The sequence below is a fragment of the Thunnus maccoyii genome, chromosome 6 (genome assembly GCF_910596095.1).
Source record: "Thunnus maccoyii chromosome 6, fThuMac1.1, whole genome shotgun sequence".
Taxonomy (NCBI): Eukaryota; Metazoa; Chordata; class Actinopteri; order Scombriformes; family Scombridae; genus Thunnus; species Thunnus maccoyii.
In genome coordinates this window covers 12,346,614-12,358,036 of record NC_056538.1, presented here as the reverse complement: position 1 = coordinate 12,358,036, position 11,423 = coordinate 12,346,614, and the positions used below count along the sequence as shown (strand labels likewise).

Below are 11,423 nucleotides of genomic sequence, written 5' to 3'. Positions count from 1 at the left end.
AAAGGATTTAGGATATCATTAATCTAATATTAATCTAACAGTTAACACAGCTTTTGGGTTTTTTAAATGAAGGATTTGGTGCGACTGATGAACATGCAACGCTTCGGGAGTTTTGAAGCCTTTTGATAAAAGTCTTTTATGAATTCAGTGCCTGAATAATACAAGACAGGGGCAAGTCAGACGTTGGCTGTTCTGCTGTTACTCAGCTTCCCAGAGCAGGCAATGTCTTGCCAAAGCATCTTGGAGTAGTTTCAGACCTGTGGCATCACCTAGCTACCGCACGCACACACACACACACACACACACACACAGAAGGAAACAGATCCTATCACTGGTCAAGGCAAGGATTTACTGTGACCAAGGACAAATGAGACAAACATGTTGACTCTGATAAATGTCAATTCATGAGGAATTTATTCATTAATAAGAGTCAGTATGTTTGTGGAGTACCAACATTTAGCTCTTTCTAATAAAGAAATGTTCTGATCATGTGTATCTCAGTGGTAATAAAAGATTATGGAGAACAAATATGCAATAACTTCAATTAGTGGGTTTAATAAACCCAAAAGCAAACTTAAACTAACGGGTAGGATCCAATATGGGGTTATATATCTATTGGGAGGGTCCAGATATGAATATGATCTTTTAACTACTTCTTTAATAAAGTACATTTTATGAATTTGTATGTTTAAAAAGCACAGTTTGACACAGTATACACAGTGATCCTATACTAACTGCCTGTGCTATGATTTAGAATCAGATTCTCATAATAATAGTGGCTGTAGCAGTGACGAGGTAACATTTGGATTAGATGCTAAATCTGAGCCGGCATTACTCAGCAAAACAAGTCTTTAACATTAAAGAGTCATCCCATGAAGGGAACATATGCTGCACCAAAATTGATCAAACATTCCCATCACAACTAGCTGGCACTGATAACAATAGATCAGGGAATAAACCTTGATAATTACATTCCCAACAGATGTTCCCTGCCATTAATGATCAGTTGTGCAGTGTGATAAACATAAAGATCACAACAACAACAAAAATGGCACAAAAAGACACTTTGATGAGACAAATGTCATCCTTAGATGGAATACCAATTATCTGTGATGTGATTTTCACACATGATGAAACAAAGAACAAAACAAGTGAAACCATTTGAATAATAAAAAGCATTAGCAGCATATAGTTGATTTCTGCAAATGATGTCTCAGTCTTGTATATATAATCAGCAAATGCAATAAATCTGCCAAACAGAAGTTGGTGTTCTGTACAGTATAAAGTCAGAGGGAATGATTTCCACAGACCACTGCAGCAGCAAGGTTTTCATTTACCTCTATGAAGTATCTATTAGTTTGTTATCTCTTCAGAGCGCACAGCGTGTTTTTTAGTGCTGCAATATCTCAAACACAACGAGCGGCATTGCTGAGGAACAACATCCCCATGAGTGTGGAAAGTTATTTTTAATCTAAATTGCATTTACCAGCTGGTATGAGAGCTGTGCCTTATGTCTTCAATGTGCACCACTGAAAATCTAAAGCAACCTTATTTCTCCTCCTACCCATGACAACATCCAAAACCACAGAAACAACAAACTCTCCTAATAACTATATACAGTACTTTTACTCAGAGACTGTCTAGGTTTAATTTTGAGAACTTGTAGTATTTCAGTTTTGTGACACTTTATAGTTTTACCCCATGACGTTCACCTGACAGCTGCAGTTGGTTACTTTTCAGATAAAGATTCCACAAAATATGTAAGCTCACAAAATATGATGTATTGCATGAACATACCTAACACTATAAAGTAATTATTACACACCACTTAGACAAGACACAAAAATTAAATACTGCTCAGAAGTGAAAGATGTAGCTCTAAGGATACTTCCACCACTTTCAGTAAAGCTTGCATCCAGTGACCATGACCTCCAAGAGACTTCAGTCCTGAGCTCATTTTGGGTCATTCTTATGTTTAATTAAATAATGTTAAATTGTTGTTGTTTTTATATCTGTTTTTATTATTTTTACAGACATTTACTGCACACATGCTAAGTTTAATAACGTTATGTTCAGTATGATATATTTTCAGGCCCCTTTTAGTGTTTTACAAAAAATACAAGACTTGAATAAAATTCCAGCAGGATAAACAAAGGACATTATTCAGCAAGCAGAAGAAAGACAGTGACATTTTGATTTCTGATCAAATAAAACACACCATATTGTATTTTTTGTGAGCCATTGGGTCAGGTTTTGTTCTAAGATTTTTGTGTTGTGAGTTAAAGAGATAAGCACTCTCTTTGTGAAAGACAGAAAGCCTGAGTTTTTGAAAATGTCTCGGGCCTTGTTATTTTCAGGTAAGCTGACGCAATTAATTTAAAACCTGAGTATTAACTTTCAGTCTGTAGAGGTTGAGAGCCCCTGTTTCTACCTCTCTTGTGTGACACACCTGAACACTGCTGCTGCCAGGCAACAAGCAGCTGAGTGATCAGTCGGTGTCCTGCAGTTCAGGAGTGTCTCACCTACAGCAGAGGGCCCACACTGGTGTCAGTCTCCCGAGTCAGCAGACAGGACGCTAAACTTTCTCTCACTGAACACTAACAGAACCACCAGCCTCCATGGGTAACAGCTGCAGGTTTATAGGGCTAAACCGAGCCGCTCACAATGCGTTAAAGGCCAGGAGAATTTACCAGAAGAAGATTGGGACATGTCAGAAAGGTAAGCCAGAACCAACAGTGTGTGTTTGCATGAATTAGTTAGGGTATGGTGTTCAGTTTGAGAAGATGCCAATTTAATTACATTATCTCAAGTAACTTTATATCTTCCATAACTGAAGCTAAATTAAAGTCAAACTAAGGCTCAAGAATGATACATTTAAAATTACATTATTGTATATCAAACTCTTTGTTAGCATAGCAAACTATTACAGAACAGGCAGTATCAATTATAGAGGCACTGGTGTCCAGCTATCGCCTGCATACAGCGACTATTATAAACTAATGGAACCTGCTCAGGTGTCCCCTGCTGCTATGGCAACAGACCCTTATCTGCATTGTCAGACCCAGTTCACTGTAACTCTAACCACTCGGCCGGTGGTCAGGGTTTCAGCACACACCAGGGCTTCCATTACAGACAAGACAGCTCCAGTTTAAACAGGGGCCAAAGATAAGGTACAAGATGACCATATCTCTCTTTTTTCCCCCTTTTTTGTCTCTCAGTTCTTCAGGTGTGAACACTCTCAGTGGCAGCTTTCCCAAATCCCACTCATCCCAGTACTCTGACCTCGGCGTCACTCACACATCTCTCTCTGTGGACCAGAGTCCTGATTCTGGACTAGTATCTACACCTGTAAGTGGCACGTATACACAACATGCCAGTCATCACTCAGAGGTATTTGTGCTCCTTCCCCTCCCTTCATGTCTGTAGCTCTGACCCTTCCATCTTCACATCTCCTTTATGTCCTCCCCTTTTCTCCTCTCATCCTTTCATCTTGTGTCTTCCTCCCTCTCCACTTTACCCCTCTCTGAACTGAGCCTAATATTCTCTCTTATACTCTCTTCTTTGCACTCTCTATATTATCCTCAGGCCACTGGCCTTTCGCCTAGTCTGTTATGCAGGATCACCCTCTTGACTTTTTGAATAAAGAAAGATGAAAAATGGCTTCTTACCCAGTTCTCCCTATGTTCCACGCAGAGTTCTCCATTTACGGGTGAAAAATAGTCTGTGTATGTACTCATGATTTTGCATGGTGCCAAAAATCCTACTGCAAAATGGCCTCTCTAAAGAATTTAATTCCAAAGTGGAAAAAAGCATGCTTATTTTGGGTTATTCTTATTGCTTGTGTACATGATGGATGCTTCTGTTTTAGTACTGAACCTATGCATCTCATCCTGAGATGTAATATAAATTCATTCAATGCATTGATTTATTCATTAATTTAGACATTCATTCTTTAAGTGCTAGCACATAATTAGAATGTAAAAAATTGTAGCATATTTAAGACATTGCTTCATATATCCATTAAATCAAACCAAGTCAAAGTGTGTAATAGACTCATCCACACTTCATTTTTAATCATTTGCAGCCTATCATCATCTCAGTCAACTGTATATTTGACTTAATGGACTTGATTCGACATAAAATACCAAAACATTTAGATTGCCTTATTCTTTCAAGCTGTTACTTTATTATTTGCTTTATTTTAATCAACAATATATTTAGAGCTGCAACAATTAGTTGATTAATCGATTAGTTGTCAACTATTACCAACCATTTTTAGGGGAAAAAAATCCAAATTCTCTGACTCCAGCTTCTCAAATGTGAAGATTTTCTGGTGTCTTAAGTCTTCTATGATAGTAAACTGAATATCTTTGAGTTGTGGACAAAATAAAACATTTGAGGATATCACTTTTGGCTATGGAAAACAGTGATTGACATGTGTCACCATTTTCTGACATTTTACAAGTAAAGTAAGTAAGTAAGTCTATTTAGTATTGGGACAATCATCTCTAGCTCCTGTTGTGATACAACAGACCTGAGTTTGGCAATATTTCTTAAATGGAAGAAAAAAATCTATATTTACTGATGATTACCAGCTTTAATGTATAGTTTCTATAACAGTGTGTAATGTGTTGTTTGTGGCTCGTAGTGATGAACCTACAAAGAATTATCAGTGACTCTGCAGCTCCTCTCAGCTTTACAGAGCTTTATAGTGAGTTTCAGCTCATTGTTTATCTGTCTGGCTGCAACTTTACTGTTCTAGTTCACTCTCAGCGCTCTCATAGCGTTGTTTTCAGAGGAAAAGCTGTGAAAAAACCACTGTAAGATTAGACTCTAAGATTATACTGTACCACTGAAGAAAGGGTCCCAATCCACTGAGCAACTTTGGAAGCTATGTTATCTGAAGCAATGATAAGGACCTCAGTCTTATCTGCGCTTAGTTGTAAAAAGTTGTAAACCATCCAGTCCTTTATGACAGTCAGACAATTGTGCAAAACAGATAGTTTATCAGTCTCATCAGGTTTAAAGCTGAATATCATCAGCATAACGGTGATAAGAGATACTGTTAAATTTACTAATAATATGACTTAAGGGAAGCATATACAAAGCAAATAGCATAGGACCCAAGACAGAACCCTGGGGCACACCACAGGAAAGAGCAGCAGTTTCAGACATGTAGGGACCAAGCGACACAGAAAAACTCCTATCCAAGAGGTAGTAGGAGAACTGGTCCAGGATGCTCCCAGAGACACCTACCCACTGCCTAAGCCTTTCAGTCAGGATGCTGTGATCTACAGTATCAAAAGCTGCACTAAGATCCAGCAGCACCAAGACAGAGCATTCATCCACATCAGAAGACATCATTATGTCATTTGAGACCCTGAGAAGTGCTGTTTCAGTGGAATGCCTCTGACAGAAACCAGATTGGAATTTATCTAAAATGTTGTGTGCAGTCAAGACAGCAGTGAGTTGTTTGGCAACAACTATACATTATAGACCAAACAACTAATTAATCAAGCAAAGAATCGACAGATTAATCAATATGAAATGAAATAATCATTAGTTGTAGGTCTAAATGATTTTCATATGATTTAAACAGGTGGCCTGGGGCTATTTTGTGAGTGTCAGTGAGGAGCAGTAGTCAAGAGGAGTGAGGTTATTCCTATGTCTAAAGTAAAAGAGAGGGGTATAGAGTTACATAGACAAAGTAAGGGTGAACAAGGTGGGTGCAAGGTCAAGTAGGGAGAAAAATTTGTAACATATTCACCACCGCATCATACTAGAGTAACAAAGACACAGAACAGTATAAATTGCACTTTTCCGTGGCATTTTTATTGAAGAATGTGATATTTTCTTAGTGTGGACTTGAGAATTGCAGGAAGAAAATGATGGCGTGTTGTGTAATGTGATACATGAAATAATGTAGTTGGTGGAAAGATCTGTACTGGCAAAAATAACATGTATGAAGGAAAGAGAGGTATGGACTGAAATAGGAGGAGGGTGTTAGCGTCTCAGGGGAGGTTAGTCCATGATAAGTATATTGGGTGTCTGCAGAGTTTGGTAATTCCTCAGTTAGCAGAAGATGAAGCAATAATTATTCTTGTCGACCATCAGCCAATCTGAGGGAGTTTGAGTAATAACTGATTGGTTCCACCTTGTTAACACATGTAGCAATACTGTTTAATGGTCTAAAAAATATGACCCATTGATTTTGGCTACATACTAAACTGCATGCCAGTTAATAGAGTTTATGTTGCACTAATGGGGAGCCATGGTAGATTAAACTTTAGTATGTCTCCTGTTCTCCTCTCTTTTTATCCACCATTCTGACATTTATTTGACTGTTTCAGCTGAAATGAATTTGACTAACAATGAGGGAATTTTGATTACATTCAGGGGAGGGATGTGACTCATCTCTGGTGTCTTCAGCATTACACTGAATGGTCCTGTTCTCCTCTTTCTTCCATTAAGCTTCCATCCAGTCGGTTCCGGTTTGTGTCGTGGCATCGCCTGGAGCAGTGTGATGTCACAGGTGACCAGCTGACCTGCCCCAGGGTCAGAGAAGGTCTGGATCGATATGTGAAAACCACCACTGTGACTTTTGTACTATGATTTTATGCACTATTTGCTGCAGTATGATGAAATCAAACTGAAGGAAGGGAAATGTGATCTGGTGTACTCTGAATCATGCGCTGCTGCTAAAATGTGCCGTCTCATTTTGAGAGAATTTATCCAGAGAATTCATTCATTACTTTCCTGTAGGGCTGAAAAGAAGCAAGAAGTTCTTTGAGAGTGGGCTTTTGTGTCATGCTGCAATGACCTGCACTATTAATGTTGAATTTTAAATGAAGTTCTGCAAATGCTGTTACTTAAATTTAATAGACTTGAACATTTTTTAAAATCTCACTGTTGTTGTTTTTGTTTTTTGAGAGTTTCATTTAATTTAGTAAAAGTAGTTGTACTTCATATCAATAACTGTTAAAACCGCAGGAAAGAAAGATGATGATTAGGATCTTTTTTATTTGTTTGTCAGATTGTAATGATATGAAGATTCTTATAGTCTTTTTGTTTTGACAATGTCATCAAAAGGTCCATCTGAAGAGGAGCTGTTTCAAAGAGAGGGGGATGAAGTCTGTTTGGAGAGATGGAGGAGGACGAGGAGGGAGGAGGAGGAAGGGCAAAGTTGGGAGGAGAGACTACAAGAGAATTGGGAAAACTGTCAGGTAAGTCAGTAAGCTTCTGTGTGTTTGTGTGATGTTAGAGATATACAGAAGAAGAGATGGGAGGGGAGCAGTGGTAGGAAGTGAAGAAGAAAAAGGAAAGAGATAAGAAGGCAGAGAGATGAATATCCTAACTGTTCTATCAACCGTCTCTTCTCAGGAGTTAAATCTGTCCTACCAGGACTTGGGTGATCCCTTCCAACAAGAGAATTTCATCAGGATCCTCCGCCGGTTGATCCGTGTGGAAAAACTACAACTGGTTGACAACTCTCTCACTAACCTGAGTTCTGTACGTCTGCCAAGGTACTGTATGTACTACACTACCCAGACTGTGTGAATAAATCTTTCCAGAAGGAAACCCTCCAATGATTTCTATGATATAGAAATCCATACATCTTCTTGACATTGTTCTGGTGTTTGTGATACCTCTATTAAATTTGTTCAGCAGTGTGTATGAAGCTCCAGACGAATGCTAATACAGATGCAGTTAAAAGGGTGAAAAACGTCATGTCCTGCAATACTATGCTTTTAAGTTGCTCATGAATCCAGTTTTTGTGCTCCTTACACTAGACTCTGTGTGCTCAACTTTGATATAAGCATTTTTCCAAATGGAAGCCCTTCCAACGATACCAGCTTTTTGAAACTAACATCAAACTGTTTATAAATAGTTTAATTTGGAGGTCAAATTCAAGATTATAGTGAAGTGCCTTTGAGCAGCTCTCTTGTTAATAACTCCCAAATATCCCTGCTGAATTCAAATGTGTGAGCTGTTCCTTTTAAAGATGACGCTATTCTGTGTTTGGTATATTTTGTCCTGATTTTGTACAATTTACCTTGCCACATGACATGATGATATATTTGCGTGCTAACTTGTGTTTTCTTTGTTTTATTTCTGAATTAGATTTATTTGTTCATGTGATGTTTTTCTGTTATTTTGTCCACCACTGTATCTGCCCGTATTCAGAAAGAAGTACCATTACTATAACTGCATTGTTTTGTGGTACCACAAATGGAATCTTTTCCCGATAAAAGCGTCTATTTTGGTACTTTTATGCCTCCCTCACCCAATATAATAGACGACAATAACAATCATAGAAGAAAACTGAGCAGTATTTGTGCCTCCTTTGGGCAGGTGCAGGATCCTAAACCTGCACCGTAACCACCTGGTGTGTCTGCGTCAGCTGCCAAAGCTCCCAGCAGTGGAGCATCTTTGTCTGTCTGAGAACGCCATTGGCTCCCTGGGGGGACTGGGAGCTCTGGGGAACAGCCCACTGCGCTCCCTGAACCTGACCCGCAACCCAGTGACTTTCACTCAGGACTACCGTGCACGGTGAGAGGACAACAATGGTAAAAGGAGAAAGTTCATGAAAGGAGGTGACAAAGACTTCTTCTCTCATTCTCTATGTCTCTGCTTTTGTCTGTGCAGTGTTTTCTCCTGTTTGCCAAAACTAGAGGTCCTGGATGGAATCCCCAGGCTGCCAGAAGACTTATTGCCCACCAGACTACAGTTCCCAGAAACCACCAGGACGTGCAACATTTTGTGAGACTGTTCCACGGATGTGATGTGTACTGACTCAGATCTCCCAATCCTGTTTGCATCTGTTACCAAAGCTAATGGCAAAGCTTTAGCAAAGTACTCCACACTTTGAAGTCGCACTGAAGGTTTTTACACAGCGGATCTTTTCAGAGGAAAGCCAACTGGTGTTCAATTATTTATACAAACTGTGTCACAACTGTTGCCGAAAAACACTTTTTAAGGCCACACTGAAAATACAGTCACAGACATTGTTATGATAATGTGTTATAATGTGTTCCATGGCCATGTAGAATGCTTTTTATATAATACAATATATTAATCCTATTTTTTTAAAGAGATTTATTTGTATATAGAAACTTGGATAATAAATTGAAACTCCATACATTATTTTAGTTGTACTTAGTTTTTAAATCTGCAGTACAGAAATAAATTGAATGGTTATGATGGAGGGAAAGAGAGAGAAGCCTAATCAGATTGCTACATGACTCATCTCTATCAACTCCACATCTCTCAGGACCTTGCTGAGCCAACACATTCACACTCCTTCAGTCTGCTACAGACTGCACCAGACACACATAGTAGATTTTTACTCCCAGTCAACTAAACTGTAGCTTCCCTTATACGTGTACATTTCTATGTTTTTAATCGGCAGCTGGGTCTTTAATGTACATCTGTATTATACGAGAAGAGAAACAGGACGTCCGCTTTCGAGGCTTATCAAACATTTAGTGTCCAGACTCCCCAGGATAACGGCTTCTTGTGTCCTCTGACTGACTGGGTAATGACCCGTGGGCCTCATGTGGCAGGTCACACAGACACACACACACACACACAAACCATGTCCACAAAGAGTAATCCTTGCTAGCTTGCAAAGCACTCACACTGCACACTGCAAGGGTTATAGATTTTAATACCCACTAAAAGTGTGTGCACTCTTGCTGCTGTAAAGTGCTTCGGATGAAAGAATAAAACAAATGGTTCACATGCTGTTGTATATAAAGTAGTGTTGCAGGGGTTACGCAGAGACATTGTCCCCTCCTGTGAGCTGGAGTTGATTTATTCATACATTGCAGCTGTGTATTCTCCTTTAATAATGGTTTCATTTTCAGCCTGCACCTGAAACATAAACACACTTTGTTATCTGATAGTGCAGTATGAATAGCCTAACGCCGTGTGCACCCTGCCAGTATCCAAACAAGCACCCATGCATACACATATGTATCAAGTATAGGGCACAAACATACAGCGCGTGCCTTCTCCTCCCTCACAGTAATGCGGAGAAACACAATTGAAGCAGCTGATATCTCTCTAACAAGCATACAGCCAGGCACAAACTACCGGTTACATGCCTCATTGGGATTCATTTAAGTGTGGAAGATTGTTTGTGCAATTGCGTGTTGTGTGTTTGCGCGTGTGTGTGCACGTGTGTGTGCGTGTGTGGAGATAGTCTCCAGCTGATGAATGAGAGATCATTACTGCTGCAGAGAAGCGGCATAATGAGCTCACTGGATCCTTATGTGCTGCAAACAGGATCCAGGTCAAGAAGTGAAGCTACTATCTTTGAGTGATGGTTTTATAATGTTAACAGTTATCTGTGCAGCTCATTTTGATACTATTGCTCCCAATATGGGTGTAAAATAGGAGAGTAGTTTGAGTTGATTTTCCAAAAATAGTGGGTGAAAAAAAACCCCCAACATATTTTCATAGCTTGGAGCTTTAGCGTTCCAGTAAATCTTGCACTGGTGTTAGATGGAAGGTTTGAGAATTTCTGGCAGTCGTGTGGACACGCATCTTAAGATAGACCCCGGCTCTAGGTGATCGACACGTTAAAAAGTATTCATGCCTGGTAATTCACCCATGAAATGATGACTGAGAGAGCGTGAGAATGTGAGGAATGCGGAGGAGTTATCATCGCCGCCATTGCTTGTCATTGTAAAACTGTGTGTGCGTGTGCACGTCTCCCTGTGGCCTGCTATTAGCACAGTAATGAGACACACTCTCGTACTGCTCCAGCATCCCATAGTCCCTCTGGGGAGATCAACAATCTCACAACAGCAGAAGGATGATGACAGGAAGAGGGAGAGAGGTTGGGGTGGGAAGGGGGGAGATAGAAATAAAGAGGGAGGAGAGAGAGGGAGAGAGGGAGGGAAGAGATGGGGAGAAAGCACAGGAATGATGACGACCTGAGAGGGTGAGCAGAAATAGAGGATGATGGGAGGAGGAGGGCTGATTTGATTGAAGCTGTGTGCTGGGGACAAATGTTGTTCATTAGATGTAATTGCCTTTCTCAGTCAACCCCCTCTCGTTTGATTTTCATTTCATCCTGATTTGTCGGTTCATTTCCCATGTGAGCGAGTTCACACACAATTCTCTCACCTCTGCGCTCAGGACCACAAAGGGTAGATAAGGAACAGAGTTGGCAGGATTTATACTTGGGAACATTTGTGGCTTGCAGTCCTGACGCAAACAAGCCATGATATGTAAACTCAACAATGAATATTTATGATTTTTTCCCTTCTGCTTGATACATATTTATGATTATCTTGTTTCTATTTTAAAAAAGACTTGGCTGAGGAATTGCATACAGCTTATAAGTCAAGCTCTGAGCCTGCTGCCAGTCAAGAATACATCCATCTATCCATTTTATTTGCAGTGTCAGGCAACAG

The 11,423-nt window shown here is 39.7% G+C and overlaps 1 long non-coding RNA gene across 1 annotated transcript; it reads left to right on the top strand.

Annotated features, from left to right (window-relative positions):
- Positions 1 to 7,161: 7,161 nt before the first annotated feature.
- LOC121899568 lies at positions 7,162 to 8,543 on the top strand. Its single transcript, XR_006096754.1, has 3 exons — positions 7,162 to 7,223; positions 7,381 to 7,523; positions 8,353 to 8,543. It is a non-coding gene; the product is annotated as an uncharacterized LOC121899568 (long non-coding RNA).
- The last annotated feature ends 2,880 nt before the right edge of the window (positions 8,544 to 11,423 follow it).